This window comes from Ascaphus truei, chromosome 2 (assembly GCF_040206685.1).
Source record: "Ascaphus truei isolate aAscTru1 chromosome 2, aAscTru1.hap1, whole genome shotgun sequence".
NCBI lineage: Eukaryota > Metazoa > Chordata > Amphibia > Anura > Ascaphidae > Ascaphus > Ascaphus truei.
Genome location: NC_134484.1, coordinates 165,429,821 through 165,439,545, shown reverse-complemented (window position 1 = coordinate 165,439,545; position 9,725 = coordinate 165,429,821). Strand labels below are relative to the sequence as shown.

Below are 9,725 nucleotides of genomic sequence, written 5' to 3'. Positions count from 1 at the left end.
TCTATTAGGGACAAGGGACCTTCCTAATGAAGTGCTGCAAAGAGATGAGCGGCTGAGCTGTTATCTGTGAGGGGCAGCTTGCCCATACCACCATGGAAATAAAGATGCCCTTGTTAAAGATACCTTCACTGTGTGAGTGTGAAGTTACTCAGCAGTGGATGGCACCACCAAGAAGGAGTTCCTCACCAGGACCATCTCCCTGCGGAAGCACAGATCCTGATGAGGTGGAGGCGCTGCACATGAAGTAAGTTGGACTCGTAACCACTACCTCAGCTACCTGTCCTGATGATATCCTCTAATAACACCAAGCGGGAGACTCAGGAGTCCTGTTACTTGCAGGTGCACCACCACACACGACCTTGTAATGGGGACCGGTTAGACCACACGGGCCAATGTGAGATTGGGTGGGTCAGACAAGGGGGGTCCACCCGTTACAATTGGAGGCGCTGCTGAGATACCTGTTAACAGGACAGGCTTTTGCTAGGCACACATTAGGAAACAGGGAGAGTGTCTGCTGCCACTTTGTGCTGTGTGGGACGGAGCCAGGGGTAGTCGGGGAGCTGCTGGAGCTGCAGGCCGCACAGACGCCTTGGGATCCGTTAGGGGTTAGTGAGTCTGGAGCAGGGGGCTATTGCTGTTCTAGTCGCGTGAGGTAGCACTAGCGGGGGACGCCTGAAGGGGTAAACTGGTAACTTAGGGCAGGAATTCTGGAAGGGTCCGCACTAGGCTAGCCAACAGTAGGTCGACGCCCAAAGTACTGCATGGAAGAGCCAGAGTACTCTAGTCTCCATTCCAGACCACTTACCAAGGAGCACAGACTGGAGGAAAGCGTTACAGTAGACACAGAAAGAGTGAGCCTAGCCTGAGGTAGTGCAAACACGAGTCAGATCTACATTAGGTACACAAGGTGGTGCACAAGGCATTTTATTGCATCGGTGTGGCAGCTGCCCTGCAGAGAGGAGCTCCATGTGCGATAACAGAAATTATAACAGAGAAAAGAATGGCGACCGCAAGAATGGAGGCTCTCTCAAGCAGTGAGTCACACCTAAGATGGCGGCTCCCGCCAAGTCGGGAGAGCACCAGGACTGTGCAAGAAATTGTTGCAGAGTATTGTCCGGGTTGGGTGTGGGTGCGAAACCCTGAACCCCGCCCCTGCACTGTGAGTAGTTCAGCACAGAGTCAGAACCACTCCTTGGTAGAAAGTGCCCCTCCTCTAGAGAGAACCGTCAGAATGGAGGATCTGCAGAGCGCAGAAGGTCCAGGATGGCGGGCAAACGAGGAACACGCATATGACCTGTGCGTGGAAGAAGAACAAGCTACAGAAGAGACTTTTGTGAGCCTGTTGGAGACTGGCGTGACAGCCGTGGCTGCGCCGGGTTTGTCCTGTCTATGCTCTCGGGAAAGTAACCTCGAGGCTAGAGAGGACGACAGTGTTGCTAGATGGGAGGAACGAAATGGACTTTGTTATCATTCAATATACAAACAGCCAAACGCTACCTCAAATGTGATGAAGAAAGATAATATGACCCAAAATGGCGGTTCCTGCGTTCCCGGGACACCGCGTGGGCCAGCTGCAGAAAGTCTTGCAACTTTGAAGTTTGCTGATTGTTGGCCAGGATTGGCGCCAACGAGAAAACTCCACCCTGTTGGGGAGTTTGGCGCGAAAGCTGGAGCCGCGCCCTCATGGATTATGACTCACTCCACCCCTGTGCTGGGTCAGCCTACAAGTCTACGAGACCCTCCTCTAGAGTCCACCAGGGGGAGTGAGCACAGTGAACTGCCAGTAGCAACTTCTGTTCCCCCTAAGAAAGAAACAGAATGCAGCAAACCACAACCTCAGCTACCAGGGGCATGGCGGGCCAACGGAGTGACTTACCCCTTTCTTTTGTGCCCGTGTATACATAAAGTGAGGAAGGGTGATAGGATCTTTGCCTGTTATTCATTGCCTAAAGGATTCCGGGAAGTATCCAATGACGGAATCACCAGCTTGAGGTGTGAGGACTCTGGGAAAAGAACTTGTTTGGGGAGCTACTTTCTTTGCAAAAGGAGCAATCCAGCTTGTGTCTAGCCCTTATCTGCCTAAGCGTGAGGAGTTCCAAGCTCCGATGACAGAGACGGCTCCAGATCCGGTTCCAATACCGGAACCCCAGATGATGGAACCATTCCTGACGGAATCAACGAAGGATAAGGTGACTGCCCAGGGAGAAGGGGGATCGCTTCCACTGGTACTGCCGGAGCAGGACCGCTTCAGGCCGATGGCAACCAGCGAATGCGAAGCGCCCCGACGCTGTTCCCCTGCGGAGATGTCCCTACCCCCATCCTGTACTACTGAAGACAGTAGTCAACCAGCTGTGGTGATGCGCCAGCCGGCGGACCACACAAGTGAAGCTGAAGATAAAGAGACATTTATCCCATCGGCTGCGGACCCTAATGTAGGCCCGTGTGCCCTACAACGGCCAGTCCGGCCTACCACAGAGGAACCCATCGCAAGCCAGCGGAGTGGTGAGGAACCTCCTAAACCCCCACAGGCGCCGGTGGTGGCAATGGCGGAGAAAGGCCTAGCCCAGGCCCGGACGGAGCAGAGAGCAGAACCATCACTTCCAGCGGCGGAGGTCGTTCTGGAGGAAGAGGTTCCGGTTAGGAACCCAACGCAAGATGGCGGCGAGTCCAGCGAGATGGCCGTGTCCTATCGGCCAAGCAGCTGTACCCGGTTGCCTGGGTCCGAGAAGAGCCAGCAGGCCCTGCGGAAGCCTGGGAGTAAGGAGGCGAGTGAACCAGAGTGCCAGTCCGATGGTACCGGGCAAGGTAGCGAGAAGTTGCGGGTCGTAGCCCCGCGTATGCCGGCGGTGTTTCCCTATGCCCAACCCCAGGCCATAGTTAAAACCCCTGCCCCTGTCACTTTTTCCTACGGGTCCCAGTCTAGCCAAGGGTTGTCTGGGGAGTCCCGAGCCACTTTTGAAGAATGGACTGGGGAAAATCTGGACTGGGGTGACTGTTTTACCTCTGATGAGGGATCGGGGAGGAAAATGGCTATGCAAAGAATGTTATACAGCCCTAATGATGACAATCGTACTGTTGGGGTGGGATGTGATCCTAAGAGCCTTGGGTCAAACTTTGGGTCCCCAGGGACATTGGGAGTTTCATCTGGGGATTTGGGTAATGTTGCTCATATGGTGCCTATTGCCCGGGGAGCCCCCTATGTGCCCTCACTGTCAGGAAGAGTTATTAGGGATCGCCAAAAGTGGTTACTTTATTTTCACCATCCATGGGAGGGAGAAAGTAAGTTCGAAATGGGTTCCACTGATGAAGAGGAAGGATCAGGAGAAGAAAATTGGGATCCTGGCGGGTTAGATGAGAAGTGGTGTAGTCAAGAGGGGATATGCTACATCTCCAGGAGATGCCTTAGGGAGGTGTATGGGCATGATCCTTTTGGTTCATTAGCATCCACGCCAGAATTTTGGGCTGATTGTGGGTGTCCAGTATGTCACCCAGAGTGTTACAGCATTGCTGTGCTAAACCCAGTGGACCATGCTGTGCGTAGGCCACCGTAAGGCTAAGGCCCCGCTCCCAGAGTCAGCGCACCTGCGCTGCTGACAGGCGGTGCGCTGAGATACACAGACCGCGATCTGCGGTCTGTAGGGAGCGGGAGCCGGAGCGGGAGGTGGGGGGAGGTGGGAGGTTTGATCGGGAGGTGGGCGGTTTGACCGGGAGGGGGGGCGTGGCTTGAGCGGAGGGACCCGCTACTCTCCCCCCCCTCCCTCCACGGACTCGGGCTGGAGCTGGAAGGTAAGTTTAAACACACACACGCAGGCACTCATTCATACACGCACACACACACACACAGGCAGGCACTCACGCACTCATACACTCATACACACACACACGCGCGCACACACAGGCAGGCACTCACGCACTCATACACACACAGACACAGGCACTCGGGCACACACACACACAGACAGGCACTCACGCACTCAGACACATACACACACAGACAGGCACGCACTCAGACACACACACAGAGAAAGGCACTCACCTGCTTTCACTCCACACTCCTCCCCGCTCCCCGAAGCCTCTCCTCCTCCCGAAGCCTCCCCTCCCCATTGGCTCACAGCCACACACGTCACGCGTCAACGCTAGGAAACACCATTCTCTGGTGTCTCCAGCGGCTGACGCGCTACAGCGTGTAGTCAGCTGTGCCGCCAGGGGGGACCGGGACCGGCTCGCGAGGATTCCCCTGCTGGTGGGGAACTCGCGACCCGCCGCCCGCGCCAACGAGCGCAGCGGGACCGAGGCCTAAGAGGGTATGGTAGTACCACTAATGGATACTCCATCAGGGAGTAATTCTGGTTGTTATCATCTAAAGTTAAGATGTATATGTTATATGTTATGATGAAAAGATATGTACTGTAATGGGTTGTTATGTTTTGCAGTGCTACCTGAAGGAAGGTTCCGCAAATTTAGATCCCAGCCGGGCCGTTGGGGTTCCACCAGGGGGAGAATGTAGCCATGTGTAAGATTGGTGTACATATCTCTTTCTCATGTTGGCAGTAACCCTGGTAAGTATGCAGGATTGCCAGCAACAATCAATGGAGGTTTGCCCTCAAACCCTGGTGAGGTGTCGTATATCCCCAAAGGAAGTGACAACATGCAATGTGCCCACACTTAGTGGTACAGAGCAGGTTTGTTCTCTGGGGGGTGATATAAGACACAGCACTGCCTAAAGTTAGAAGTTCAGTTTCCTGTTGTTGTGCTGCTCTGTTCACTGAGAGGCACGTGAAGGTCTGCAACAATGTTGCAGTGTCTCCTGCTAGCTGTGAGTCAGTGAGCATACGCAGCACATTGAGCAGAGTTAGAGGAGCTGACAGACAGAGCAGCTCAAGAGAGGAGCTGAGAGAGACAAAGCAGCTCAGGAGAGGAGATTACAGCAGCCAGAGAAGCTGGGGAATCTCTTTGAGAGTAAAGGTGGAAAGCAGCTCTATTAGGGACAAGGGACCTTCCTAATGAAGTGCTGCAAAGAGATGAGCGGCTGAGCTGTTATCTGTGAGGGGCAGCTTGCCCATACCACCATGCAAATAAAGATGCCCTTGTTAAAGATACCTTCACTGTGTGAGTGTGAAGTTACTCAGCAGTGGATGGCACCACCAAGAAGGAGTTCCTCACCAGGACCATCTCCCTGCGGAAGCACAGATCCTGATGAGGTGGAGGCGCTGCACATGAAGTAAGTTGGACTCGTAACCACTACCTCAGCTACCTGTCCTGATGATATCCTCTAATAACACCAAGCGGGAGACTCAGGAGTCCTGTTACTTGCAGGTGCACCACCACACACGACCTTGTAATGAGGACCGGTTAGACCACACGGGCCAATGTGAGATTGGGTGGGTCAGACAAGGGGGGTCCACCCGTTACACTAGTCTCACTGATTTATGTTTTTACACACAAAAAAGTGCAGGGAAAGAGTTGCTGTATGGTCTCATTCCACTCTAGCTCTGGCATTTCGTCACGTTATTGGAAGATAATGCAATGTTATGCTACAATAACATGATGTAAAGACTATTGTATTGTATCATGGGAATAAGTGCTTCAGACATAAAAGTGACATTAAGGAAGAGGAGTCCCTGCCTTGAGAAGCTTATAGTCTAATTGTTAGGTAGGGAGAACATACAGAGACAGTAGGAGGGAGTTCTGGTAAGTGCGTCTGCAGGGGGCCAAGCTTTATGTATCGTATTCAGAATATCCACAGTGCTATTCATATGCTTCTTTAAGCAAGTGTGTCTTAAGGTGGGTCTTAAAGGTGGATGGAGAGGGTCCTAGTCGGGTACTGAGGGGAAGGGCATTCCAGAGGTGTGGGGCAGTCAGTGAAAAAGGTTTAAGGTGGGAGAGGGTAGAAAAAAAGGCTTCCTTGAGAAGAACGCAAGAGTCTGGATGGTGCATAACGAGAAATTAGGGCTGAGATGTAAGGAGGGGCAGAAGAGTGTAAAGCTTTAAAAGTGAGTAGAAGACTATGCTAATAAGGTTTATTTTGGACTCTGCTTTTGCCTTAAATAGCTTTGAGGATACCATGTTATCCATGTTTACTCAGGAAACATATAGTACAATACGAAAGTGTGGGGGGAACAGCCTCAGGTGAGGAGAATCCTACTGTGCAGCTAACACAACACAGACAAACAATTTCTTCAAACTGCAGGTCTCCTCTAAGATAGGGATACAAAGTAGAGCCCTACTCACAAGTTCATAATGAAGCTCTCCATTTAACCCGTTAAGGATGAATGATGTGAATTCGCCTCACACGTCACCTCGTACCGTTCCATGACTTTTCATCTGATGATGTAAAAAAAATTAGGCATTAAGGGGTTGTGATAGCCAAGAACAGTAGAATAACAATGTTTCAGTTCCCAAATGGACCTTACATCAGGATGGAAGGTCCATATGGGACCTGAACTGTTGTTTTTCCACTGTTCTTAGCTGTCACATTAAATGGAGAACTTCATTATGAGCTTGTGGGTAGAGCTTTACTTTGTATCTCTGTCTTTGAGGAGACCTGCACTTTGAAGAAATTGTTACTCAGGAAACATAACATCTCTTCCTGTTTTAGGTAACACCACATTATTAGTGAAAAAGTGAAGGCGCAAATAAGTAAATAAAATCCAGTGCAGTGCTCAATCGCTGAATAAAAGCACCCACAACTGGTCTGTAGTTGTCGGTTGACCACAAAAGCAGTTTTCAGATAGTGTTAACTGCACATTGAAATCCTCCTCAGATAAAAATATAGGGAGAATATAGCATAATACCATTTAATATGCATACACAGAACAAGGAACATACAAGTTACACTCATATTTCCCCGTCTGTTTAAGCGCAATGAGTGTCATAAGGGCACACTGTAGCCACTCTGGAGCAACCCGGAAATCGTCGCGTTCAGCCGCAGATGTCCCGCGTTGTCCTTGCCGAAGTGGGTACTTCCGTGTCTGCGTGCGCACCACAGTACGGTGTCCCAGAGGCGTCTGGCTGGCAAATTCGTACGGTGTCCTCCATGTGGCAAAAACCCTATGCGTTTCGCCTTTGCTTAGCATATCGGCTTCCCCACATTATGAACCTGGATTTAGCTGAGCTTGGTGCATCTAGCCCTCCATGTGAAAGAGAAGCTTTATGACTTTTTTTTTTTTTTTTTTACTTTTCAGCACTCAAACTGTATAGTGCAGCTCGAGTTAAACTACGGAAAAGCTAGATCTTTCTTTAGGGAAGAAGAAATGAATCCTGTAATAAGGAAGCCTACTGAAATGATGGTGAGGGGAGGGGGCTGCAGTGATCTGTCAGATGCTCACTGAGAACATTCCTTATAACGCCAGCAGGTGGCGTCAATAATCTCCATAGGAAATTGCAGCTGTCACTCAAACGGAGAAGCAGCAGAATCACACACGGCGCTGCACCTCTGTTGTGCAGGAAGAAGCCCTCACCGGCCACATCCCGCTGGTGCTAACCTGTGCAAACAGCTGGAGGAGGAGGAGCAGCCTCAGCTAGGGGCGGGGTGGGGGGTGAGCCTTGCAGTAGTACAGAGTTCAGCTCCAGACGAGAGGATTTCTATCTCCCTGTCTCCAATTTCCATTAACCTGTCACCTGCCTGGCTGGTGCAACCCCTCCTGAGATCAGCCTGTGTATCCCTTCACATAGTGAGGCCCCTCCTTCCTCTCCCGCTGGTGATTTGCAGTCCTTGGACCCCCAGGAGGCGCCTACATGTGCATGCGGTGGGTGCATTTAGTTTCCCCTACCTCCTCCTGTCGCTGGCTATGCATGTACCTTGGGCTCTCTGGGTGGGGGGTTGACGCGGGTGAATTGTTACTGCTGGGGGGAGAGAGAGAATCAGTGCACAGCTGCAGATCTAGCGACGCTCACACAGATCCTAAATAAAGGGCAGTCACAGAGACCCCGATTTTAATGTATGTTACGTGTGGTTTTAATCCCACTGTGCAGGGAGGAGGACTGAGCAGGGATAGGTTGGCGAAAGCATGATGTGGCTGGCATTGTATTGTACAAGTAGCACCAAGGAATGGGGAGCAAGCTGCATTCAGAGCATATTCACTTCACGTTAACCGCGCACATCATTATGTTCACACACATATGCTTTTTTTTTTTTTTTTAATATTCTATATTATTTCTCGTATGTATATATTTGTTATTGTAGTTTTCCATTTTCTGACTGTTTACCCCCTGCATTTGCCAGTATAGGTTACCAGTACGTATAGGGAGGAGGAGGAGGGGGACTTGCTGTTTTATTGCTGAATCCATCCATCTGATTAGCTTGTCAATGCAATTTGGATTATGTAGCACCATTCAGATGCAACACCTTCTATTTATTCTTATAATAAGACCTGGGTTAAACCCGCAGCACAGCCATTCTCCGCAGCATTCCCCTTCAGTACAGAATGATACAGGGGATTTTTTGAGTATCTGAACATGAGAGGGACCCTGCTCATCTGATAAGATGCAGGAACCAGGGGTCTCCCGTGCCCTGTGAGAGCAGAGCATTTGCAGCTGCGGCGTGCCAGCCGTTTGCAAAAGTTGCTGAAAAACAAGTGGCTTGTTAAGTGCACACACATCGGGAGCTTGTCTGGTTAGTGGTGCTTCCGGTTTGAAATCGTGGCGTGACTTTTTTAGCGTTAAGAAAAATAACTTCTGTTTTTACCCCGCCTTCATGTTGCAGGAAGACAGCTGTAGTTAAGTACAGTATGTGAGTGAGGTAGAGAAGCAGAATGTGCCCTGCCTTGCAGTTTCACCTCTGCACACCTGCTGTGGCCTTGCTGTGCTGTTACAGGCAGTGTGATAATAGGGTGTCCTAATCCTGAGTGTCACAGAAGGGTTCAAAATAACTTTCCAAGACTATTTAAAAGGCTTGGGCCCAAATGTATTAAGTGGTGCTATTCCATAAGACACCTCCCCACCTTATAGCCCGTTTACCTTAGTCTCTCCCTAAATATTATATAGTAATATGACCAACACTACAAAACATTTTTAGTGCCTGCCCCTTCAGGGTGGTATGCGACTGGCGCTTCTAAAAAGCAAGCAGAGGGCTATGACATACAGTGTACATCATAAAGGCCTGGGCCATAGAGGGGGGGGGAGCCGTGCTGCACAGCGCTGACGCTGAGGCTCGCCTGCTGAAGCTGTGCGATTCCATGCACATACAGGCGAGCCAGCGGGCACTTTCGGGAGGCGGGGCAGTGACGTCGCTGGGCCAATCGCCCGTGACACACTGACGTCAACGTCACGGCGCCGTGACGTTGACGCAGCTTCGCGCTGATTGGATGTTTTCAGCCGACAGCACGCTGAAAAACAGCTTGGCGCTTGGCTGAAAACTCCATCTCGTCAGCACGCCTGCGGACGCTCGCGTGAGCCCCCTCAAGGCATCCTCATTGAGGATGCAGGAGCTCAGCGCGGGGCGTCCGCACGCCTCAGTGCGGCCTGTCCGTCTATGGACTCGGCCTAAGGCTCGCTGAGTTGGCACCTCTTGCTGTGCACCGTATGTCATTAGGGCACTGAAGGGGTTTGTGGAACAATAATGACTGGACATAGGGGAGCAGATGTCCTGAGTGTGCTCTCTTATTAAGGTCAAATCACGCTATGAACTACTCTAATATATAATAGAGTCACTGTATAAAGGCCAGTGAAGCATTAGAGCTACCTCTGGCAGTGAAGAGATGTATTTACAAATATATATATTTGTT

General features: G+C 50.9%; 1 protein-coding gene across 4 annotated transcripts in view; it reads left to right on the top strand.

The window, feature by feature from the left end:
- Positions 1-7,403: 7,403 nt before the first annotated feature.
- The window catches only part of MBP (myelin basic protein), a 202,302-nt gene continuing 199,980 nt past the window's right edge, over positions 7,404-9,725 (top strand). For all 4 annotated transcript variants that reach the window (XM_075585511.1, XM_075585509.1, XM_075585510.1 and 1 more), the window contains exon 1: positions 7,404-7,748. The gene's annotated coding sequence lies outside the window, so the exon portion shown is untranslated. The remainder of the gene's footprint in view (positions 7,749-9,725) is intronic.